We start from the raw sequence: 10415 nt of genomic DNA on the forward strand, positions 1-10415 counted from the left end.
ATCTTTAATCAATCAACCCAAAATATTTCAAAAATTCGTCATGAGTAAAACTAGTTTATGGAACCGAAATTACTTTACCCAAAAGAGGGACGTACATTTTTGATAATATTTGATTGATTAAAGTGGGATAAAAGACCAAAAAAATATTTAATTTTAATTTTTACCTTGTTTTTAAAATTAATATATAAATATTAAATTTTTAATGTAAATTTTTAAAACCAATATTATTAAGTTTTTAAATATTTTAAAAAAAATTAATATTTTTAATATAAGTTTGTAAAATTAATGTATAAAAATATTAACGATATTTATATGAATTTTTAATTTTACGCATTTTAAATTTAAGTTTGGTGTGAATTTAAAAACAAAAATTTACTTTATTTCATTAAGTTAAAAATTTGATATTTAAAATTTGTCGTAAGTTGAAAACTAGGTCGTTGAACCGAAATTGCTTTACCCGAGGGCGGGACGAGAAATTTTGTTATCATTATTTTTAATCTTATTGAGTTAAAGTATGACAAAAATATTAAAAAATCCAAAAATCTTTGCTTTTAAAACCACGCTTAAAATGACAAATTTTAAAATTTTGTCGAGGGACGGATTAGGACAACGATCCGAAACGACCTCGTCCTAAATAACAAGGAAAACAAAATTTTAAATTTATTTAATTATTTGTTTTATAAGTTAAAGATTTTGATATATATATATATATAAAAAAGGCAGGGACCTCATGCGATCGCATGAGATTTACCCTGTAACCTCGTGCGATCGCATGAAGGCAGCAAACTGGTCAGGAGCATAAGTCAGTCGACCTGCTCTTTCATAACACAACACACACACACACACACACAATACACAAACACTCTCCCAATCTTTCCCAAAAAATCACCAATTTTTCACCAAAATCAACCAAATTTCTCACAATAATCCGCTATAATCATGTCTTTCTTCAGATGGGGAGGCAAAAAGGTAAAAATTTCACCCCTAAACTCTTTAAATTCTCAGTTTTAGTGTTCTTGAGCTAATTTTTACCTAATTTAATTTTGTTAATTTCTAGTGTAATTAGAGTTAAATTGTTAGTATATTATGCATGTATAACCTAGATTGATGCTATTTAACATGATTTGAAGCCTTAAACTTCAAAATTTTTAGAAATCTAGGGTTTGTGTTCTTGAGCAATTTGGGGCTTTTTGATATAAACGGGTTATGGCCGATTTTTGTCATGAATTATTGCTAAATTAAGTAGTGTAACATTTTTAGGTAGCTAAATGATCCAAACTTTGATCCTAAACATGATTTTTGAGAATTAAAGTGGACTTTTTAAGTCTAAAATTCATGAACTTGATTAAATTGATGTAAATGCCATTTGAAACTTGTTTAATTGCTAGTAATGATTATTTTGACATGTTATTTGAGTAGAATGCTTATGAACTTTGTAAACATTTTCATATATGCTTATTTGAAAAAGTGTAGAATTGATAAAAATATGAAAATGAGCATGAGTTTAATATGGATTAATCATGTCATTGTAATTGTTTCAAGTTGTTATTTTGCTAACACTAATGCATATTTAGATGCACGAATTTTTTGTTTAATGTGTTTTGCAGAAATATACCGAATCTGGCGGTGGATCATCATCCAGACAACCTAAAAACGAACATGAACCAGAAATGCAATATGAGCCACAATATGAACCAGAACCTGAACAGGAACAACAACAAGAACAACAATATCATAATGATCAACACATACCATATTATGATCCGCAACAAGAATATGTTAATGCCTACGTACAATTTTCGATTCATCCAATAATAGAACACCCAACGATTCATGAAGAACAGTTGCATCCCAATTTGAGATTTGATCGAAGCTGGAGAGATTACCCGACGTACCAAAGTAACAAATTTAAATTGGTTTCGAAAAATGTAGAAGTACCGAGGGTAATTGGGAGCCTTTGGAAATGGTCCAACTAGCTAACTCAGTTAGGCAGCATCTGATTCAAAGGTATGGGAACTCTTCTTTTCCCGATTGAGAACGTTTATTCACCATTCGTAGGCCTGTATATAAAGAGTGGTGTGTTGAGCTTATGAGTACTATATCACTTGATGCGGATGTAGTTAGGTTAGACGATAGGAATTTTTTTAGATTTTTACTTGGCCGTATGATGTATAGGATGTCCATGCTGAACATGGCCAGGGCTTTACAGATTTACACTCCTGATGAATTACTACTACCTAATTGTACAAATTTGATTTATCATGGTGAAAGGGTAGATAGGAATTTTGACGCTGACGCCGTCTGGAGGCGTATGTCAAATTATAATGTTTTTACGCGGGGAGGAAGACACTCCTATTTAGATATTAACAAAGCCAAGCTTCGTATTATACATAGATTTTTAGCTAATTCGATTACACAAAGAGGTAACAACAAGGAGAAAGTGACTCAACACGATTTATTTTACCTTAAGTGTATTCGAAACACTAGAAGCTTTGTTAATATCCCCTACTGTGTTGGTTTTTATCTGTCCAAAATGGTGGAAGGAATACAGGACGGGGGAATAATAGGAGGAGGTATTTTTGTTACTCTCATTAGAGAGTATTTAGGTGTAGATAGGGATCAAGGGGCTCCACTGATGGTATGTAGGGAACAGGTTGAGACTTTAAGATTGCGGGTCTATCAGGGTGCAAAGGTATTAAAGAGCAGACGCAATCAGGCAGTACCATATGAGGGTCGTCATCCACAGGTAGAGAGAGGTTTAGATGAGGAAATGGAGAAACCAGATGACATTAGGGATGTAATTAGGGAGGCTGTTACTGACGTTTACCAGCGTATAGATGAGGTAGAAATGACAAATGAGGCTAGACATAGTAGGTACGAGCAGTGGCACGTCGAGAATGTGTACGAGCATTCTAGGCAGCGACAGCATGATAGATGGCACTATCATCAACATCAGATCATGAGCCAGCTATCACCTCAGGTACCAAATAAGTACGTACTGACCCGACCTGCTTACTATCCGCCACACCAGCCCGATATGCAACCACCATTTACTCTCTACGACCCTAACCAGGCCTATCAGTACACCTATAACCAACTGTGAAACTCGACCGACGACATGAACTGGAACCCCTATCTAGATTGATACAGTTCCCGTTGGTGATTTCCATGATTTTTATCTTTTATTATTTTTATTTAATTATGTTTAAAACATATAATATTGTGATACTTTTATGTAAATTTTAACATTTTTATTATGTTGTACTAATATTTCATATTTCATATTTGATTTGAAAGTGGGATGTTAAGTCCCATTTCAAATTACCATGCATGTTATTATTTGGATGTATGTATATTGTCAATTGTACACAACAGGTAAAACAGCGAACTTTCAAAGACTGGCATTAAGTTCAGCAAAAGCTATTAATTTTGACGACAAAACGAAAAACAAATGTGATGTAACAACAAGACGGAATGAACAAATGATGTGCACCATTTATCATTCAACAAACAAACGCCAATATGTTTGGAAACTTTGGTAAAATTTAATAATTTTTCTACGCTAATCACCCTCAATAATTTAAATTGTACTGATTTCTTGCAAATAAGGGCTTGCAAGATTTTAAGTGTGGGAAGGGGTTAATTCTTTCGGATTTTTAAAACTTTAAATTAAAACACTTGGTTACCATTAAAAATACTAGTAACGCAGTAGTTGTATTAGAATCTAGTGCTCTCTGATAATAAAGAACAGCCCTAGTCTTATATACTGACTACCCAATTCTAGTAAAATTTTTCAAAATTTTCAAATAAATGAATTCAGAATCATGTTTATACATATTTATGAACGATAAAACTAGGTGTTAACATCGAAATTATTGTTACCTCGGAAAGGACATAAATTGAGAAATAATCTAAAATGTTAGAATTTATTTAAAATGGAATAGAGGAAAATAAAAAGGCAAAGAAAGGAAAATAAAAGCCAAGTGTGGGAAAAATTTACCAAATTATTTAGAACATATATCACATATTTTTGTACAAATAATTGAAGATACATTTGTTTTGGACAATTTTATCATTTTTACCCAATTTCTTATAATATATTTAAAAGAAAAGATGGATCTACACGATGAATCAATTCCATCATTAAAAGGAAGTAAAGTCTTCCGAAAAAATGCGCTTCTTGATTTAGGTCAGGAAGTTGTCGTCCAGACCAGTTGTAGAGTCTACGAAAAACCTTGAAAAGTTTTCTCGAAAATCAGCTGGAAATCCACGGACCTCAGCATCAAACAGGGTCGCCAAGTGGTCAGACTTATCCTAACCATGAGAGGATCAGTCTCGTACAATGGAGGGCACCATGCAAATTAGCTTATAAGACTAATGAATCAGATCCCCAGAAAGGATAATCTCCTTAAAGATCAAAAATCAGCTTTTAAGACTGATATTACTCAATCCTTGAGATTGACCTTAAAGATTGAGAATTCAAACTCAAGGAATTCGATGATATCTAAACTCGAGCTTGAACGAGAAATTATTTTGATCAAATTACAAACCGATTTGTTTTCTGAAAACCCATTTTCAATGCGTTCATTACCATTGAACGTAAAATCCTAGAAATTCACCTGGAATTCATTAGGTCACCAAATCGGGTGTCAACCGTAAGAACGGTGGTTGCATAGCGTGGTCAAAGACAGGACCTTGTGCCAGACCGAAAAACTATAGGGTGATCTTTACTATTGCTCCTATAAAGGATAGTAATTGCATCCAACACGATATAGACCATAATTATCTGCATGTCACGGGACATTGCCTTAACAGTTGCTTGTTCAACGCTTTCCTTTACAACCAGACGGTAGTTTACCGAAAGGTAATATACGGAGCAAGTATACTGTACGTGTTGCTTTCCCAATACAAGGTTAGCAAGTGGGTGACACAAAACCGTAAGTTTTGAGCTAAAATTTTCAAATCTGAAACCCTCAAAACCCACAAAAATAATTTTGCAAACACTGGTAAAGGGTTATTCCGGAAAACTTGTCTAGGGTAAAAACTAGCATGTATTTTAAAAAAATCAAATGTTTTCATAAAGATCCAATTTCCTTAAAGGATCTAAATTTTCATAGTCATGTTGGACTGTAAACCACAACGTTACTATCATTGTTCATACCGCCGTGTAGAAATCACTGATGTAAAAGTGTGAAGAATAAAGAAGTGATTCTAGTATTTTTATTTCAAGACTATATTGCTTGAGGACAAGCAACGCTCAAGTGTGGAAATATTTGATAATGCTAAAAACGAACATATATTTCATAGCATTATCCTTCAAGAAAGACAAGCTTTTGGTTGCAATTGTTCTATTTACAAGTGATATTCGTTTAAATATTAAAAGGTGAAGATAAAAGACAGATTTGACGATTTGAAGACGCAAATGACCAAAAAGCTAAAAAGTACAAAGTACAATCAAAGTGGTTCAAATTATTGATGAGAAACGTCTAGAAATTACAAGAGTACGAGCCGCAAAATGCAAAGTACAAGATATTAAATTGTACGCAGGGACGTTCAAAAATCCGGAACCGGTACCAGAGTCAACTTTCAACGCGCGACGCAACGGACTAAAAATTACAAGTCAATTATGCACATGAATATAATATAATATATAATTAATTCTTAAAATTATATATATATTATATTATATATTAAAACCGTCGGCAAATAAAAAAATAAAAGATCCCGAGCTGTAAAATGGTGCCATACGATCGCGTGGCCAGAAGGCACAAGATCTATGCAGTCGCATTGATCACTGTAGCAGGCCACATTCTTTAAATAGCTCGATTTCTGGCCGAATTTTACACTCCATCATCAATCTCTCTTACTCTTAAATATATATATATATATATATATATATATATATATATATATATATATATATATATATATATATATATATATATATATATATATATATATATAAAAAAATTTAATTTTAATTTTAATTTTAAATTAATAATAATAAGGTTATAGTGGCTAATTTTGTAAGTGTGTAAGTAGAAATTCTGTCCGTGTAACGCTACGCTATTATTAATCATTGTAAGTTATGTTCAACCTTTTTAAATTAATGTCTCGTAGCTAAGTTATTATTATGCTTATTTAAATCGAAGTAATCATGATGTTGGGCTAAAATATTAAAGATGGGGTAATTGGGCTTTGTACCATAATTGGGGTTTGGACAAAAGAACGACACTTGTGGAAATTGGACTATGGGCTATTAATGGGCTTTATATTTGTTTAATTGAATGATAGCTCGTTAATTTAATATAAAGATTTACAATTGGACGTAATTATAAATAACCACATACACTCGATTGGACACGATGGGTGGGATATTTATAAGTACTAATAATCGTTCATTTAACCGGACACGGGAATGAATTAATAGTCAATAGACTCATTAAAACAGGGGTAAATTATGTACAAGGACACTTGGCGTAATTGTTAACAAAGTATTAAAACCTTGGGTTACATGCAGTTGATATCCTGGTGTAATTACTCTATATATCTAAATGATATAGAAGAAATGAATAGTAGCCCTCAAAAGTTTTATAAACACCCCTCAAACTTTTTATTTTTCACAATTCAATCCCGCCCTTATAACACTTAACAACTATTCATTATTATTATTATTATTATTATTATTATTATTATTATTGTTATTATTATTATTATTATTATTATTATTATTATTATTATTATTATTATTATTATTATTATTATTATATTATATCTATATCTAAAAGACATATGGTAAATGAATAGTGCACAGGGGTACTTTCGACTTTTCGCATTTTTTTTCCCCAACTTGAACAACAAAACCCCCCACACTTTATCCAAAAAATCAAACCCACCCCCTAAACAGGGGGATAAAGTGTCAAATACCCATTCTCATAAAAAATCTTAAACAAACTCCACCCAAATATTCAACGGGCCATATCTTCGCGCTCGCAATGAGTTAAATTTTTCCGCCACCATCGTTAAACTCGAAGTAATTTTAGAAACACAATGTCACTAGCTATACGCAAAAGGGACGCTTTTTAAAAAATGCCAAATATTTGGGGTACTTTTCATACACGTTAATTCTCCGTTAAATTTTTAAAAGTCGACAATTCCATAGCGAAATGCGGAGATGTACATATATTGTTAATTTAAAATAACATTTAAATCTTTCACGGGTTATACCTTTTAGTTCGACTCGAGTTGCGCTTCAACGACATCATCGTTAACCACAAAATGATTTTACAAACTAAACGCAATAAAATACATTGAAAACCGAACCCCCGCCGCGAAGCGAGGGCTCGAACACTAGTTATTAAACAAAGTATTAAGACCTTGTTACAGTTTAAGTCCCCAATTAGTTGGAATATTTGACTTCGGATATAAGGATAATTTGATGAGGACACTCGCACTTTATATTTATGATTGATGGACTGTTATGGACAAAAACCAGATGGACATATCGAATAATCCAGGACAAAGGACAATTAACCCATGGTAATAAACTAAAATCAACACGTCAAACATCATGATTACGGAAGTTTAAATAAGCATAATTCCTTTATTTCATATTTCATCGCACTTTTATTTACTGTCATTTTATTCATTGCATTTTTATTTATCGCACTTTTTAATTATCGTACTTTTTAATTATCGCAATTTTATTTACCGTCATTTTATTTATCGTACTTTAATTTATCGTATTTTAATTATCATCATTTACTTTACGCTTTAAATTAAGTTATATTTATTTTTAATATTTTACATTAGGTTTTAACTGCGACTTAAGACATAAAATCGACAAATCGGTCATTAAACGGTAAAAACCCCTTTTATAATAATAATAATACTACTTATATATATATATATATATATATATATATATATATATATATATATATATATATATATATATATATATATATATATATATTATTTATAGAAATATAGTTTTTAAAAAATTATAGCGTTAAACTTGGCTAGTTCCCTGTGGAACGAACCGGACTTACTAAAAACTACACTACTGTACGATTAGGTACACTGCCTATAAGTGTTGTAACAAGGTTTAGGTATATCCACTCTATAAATAAATAAATAACTTGTGAAAAATTGTATTGTATTTAATAGTATTTCGTATAAAAATATAACTATTTCGTATAAACCTCTACGCACATCAGGTACCAATCCCTTCGGGCGTATAGAACTTTACTAATTGGTGTATAGTAGATGCAATTATTCCCATCTTCATCATGGCTACTCTCCCTAGCAGAATATTATGCTACGAGGTGGACCGGACTACTACAAAGTCTAGTGTTTCGGTCGTGGACAACGGTGGTTCTCCAATGGTGAAATCGAGATCTATCTCTCCGATAGTCCAGCATCTTTCCCCGGAGATTCTGTCTAGAGGTACTCTTGGTGGACTTAGGCGGGCTTTGATGGCAGGGCTAAGCTGATCGAAGCAATGCTCATACATGATGTAGCATGCACTGCCGCCATCCAAGTGAACTCAATGTACTTCTCTCTTAAAGATTCGTCCGTTGATTGTAACAGGTTTATCGGAGGGAGTGATGGTATCGAGTGCTGGGAAGGAGATCTCTTCCTACTTTATCACTCCGCTTTTTCTTCCCCTCTTGTAGGTCTTTAGTTTCTCGACGGTGAAGCATTCCGCGATAGTCAGTATGGCGTTGTCTGCATTTGGTTTCTTTTCTTCGGGCTTAGGTTCTTGCTTCGGTACCTTCGGGTTTCGTATGCCCTTTACTAGATGCGTTAATTTTCCAGATCTGACTGCCTCCTCTATGGCCTGCCTCAACTGTATGTAGTCGTCCGTTTCGTGCCCGAAGTCATTATGAAAGTCACAAAATTTGCTTGTATCTCTCATCTTTCCTTTGCTATTCAGCTTCTGTGGAGCTTTAAAGGCTTGGGCAGCCCTTTCGGTAGCTAGGATTTCTTTAGGTGACTTTATCAACGTTTCGAGGATCCCGGGGGTGTTTTCCCTTCTGTAAGGGGAGAACCTGTTCCGCTCGTTCCTTCTTCAAGACTTTTCTTCACGGTGACTTGCCTTTTCTTTCTGCTTAAAACGCTGGGATTCTTCGTTTATGAAGCTATTGGTGGTGTCTTTAGCATCAAACCAAACGTGCGCTTTGTCTAGCAAAGCTTCGTAAGTGTCGGGGAGATCACGGCTAAGATGTTTCACCAACGATCGGGTCCTACAGCCGTATAAGAGTCTCGGGATTCTTTGTGACTCGGGGAGTTCGGGGATCTGTTGGGTTTCATCCATATACCGGATGAGAAAAGCTCTCGAAGCTTCACTTTCCTTCTGCTTGATACTGTGGGCAGCAACATGATTCTTCTTGTGTTTCTTTTGCTGGCTGAACTTCGACCTGAAGAGTCGTTTAAGGTCCTCAAAACTCGAGATGGAATCCTTTGCTAAAGAGTCAAACTAGATCCTTGCATCGCTTTTGAGCACGTATGAGAATGCATGGCAAGCTACGGCCGTGTCCCACCGTGACATTCGAGCCGCACCTTCGAAGATATTTATAAAATCATCAGGGTCATCTTTTCCCTCGTAATATCCCAGGTGGGAAGGTATCTTCATCTCAACAGGTAGCGGGTGGTTTTGTATCGAAGATATAAAAGGAGTTTTCTGACTCTTCCAGAATTGGTCTAAGCATCCGCCAATGTTTCCATTAGCTCCGTGGTGAAGGTTGTTTGCTACGGGGGTGCCTCCGGCATACACATTTTGATAGGGTAAACTAACCCATGGATTACCTCCGTTCCATATTTGCGACCCCATAAGCAACGAAGCGTTTTGATTAGTTACCACGGGAATAAATCATGTGGCCGGTAGGACCGTGATGGTGTTAGGCATGTTTTGTGGAACAACAGGAAACGGACTCCCGAAGGTATATTGCTGCGTAACTGGCCCTCCAGTGTTGTTCAACGGGACACTGGTGGTGATCATTGAATGAGCTGGTTACGAAGGCACCGGCTGAAAAGTGATGTTCGGAGGGATAGCCAGTTGTAAGATCTAGGGCTAGCTGGTAAGAGGGAGACTTCTTGCTAGCCTCGCCTCCATTTCTATATCTTCGTCAACGTCCTCGCTATCATATGTGAGGGTTCACCGACTAAGTAATTTCCCCTCTTCTCGTAACTTTTTGATAACGGTACGTATGTTATCATAGTTGTTGAGTATGAAAGTTTTGTCGATTAACGGCGGTGGTCCAGAATCACTCCGATCTGTGGTTATTGGCATAGCAGGAGTGATAGGCGTTCGTGTCCTAGTTTCATGCTGGTCTACCTCAGATGGTAAAGAGAAACCGGGTGGTGGGTGATCAGATTCTGCCATGATCTTGTATTTTTCTCAAACAAAGTGA

Source organism: Rutidosis leptorrhynchoides, chromosome 11, assembly GCF_046630445.1.
Source record: "Rutidosis leptorrhynchoides isolate AG116_Rl617_1_P2 chromosome 11, CSIRO_AGI_Rlap_v1, whole genome shotgun sequence".
In the NCBI taxonomy this organism is placed as follows: domain Eukaryota; kingdom Viridiplantae; phylum Streptophyta; class Magnoliopsida; order Asterales; family Asteraceae; genus Rutidosis; species Rutidosis leptorrhynchoides.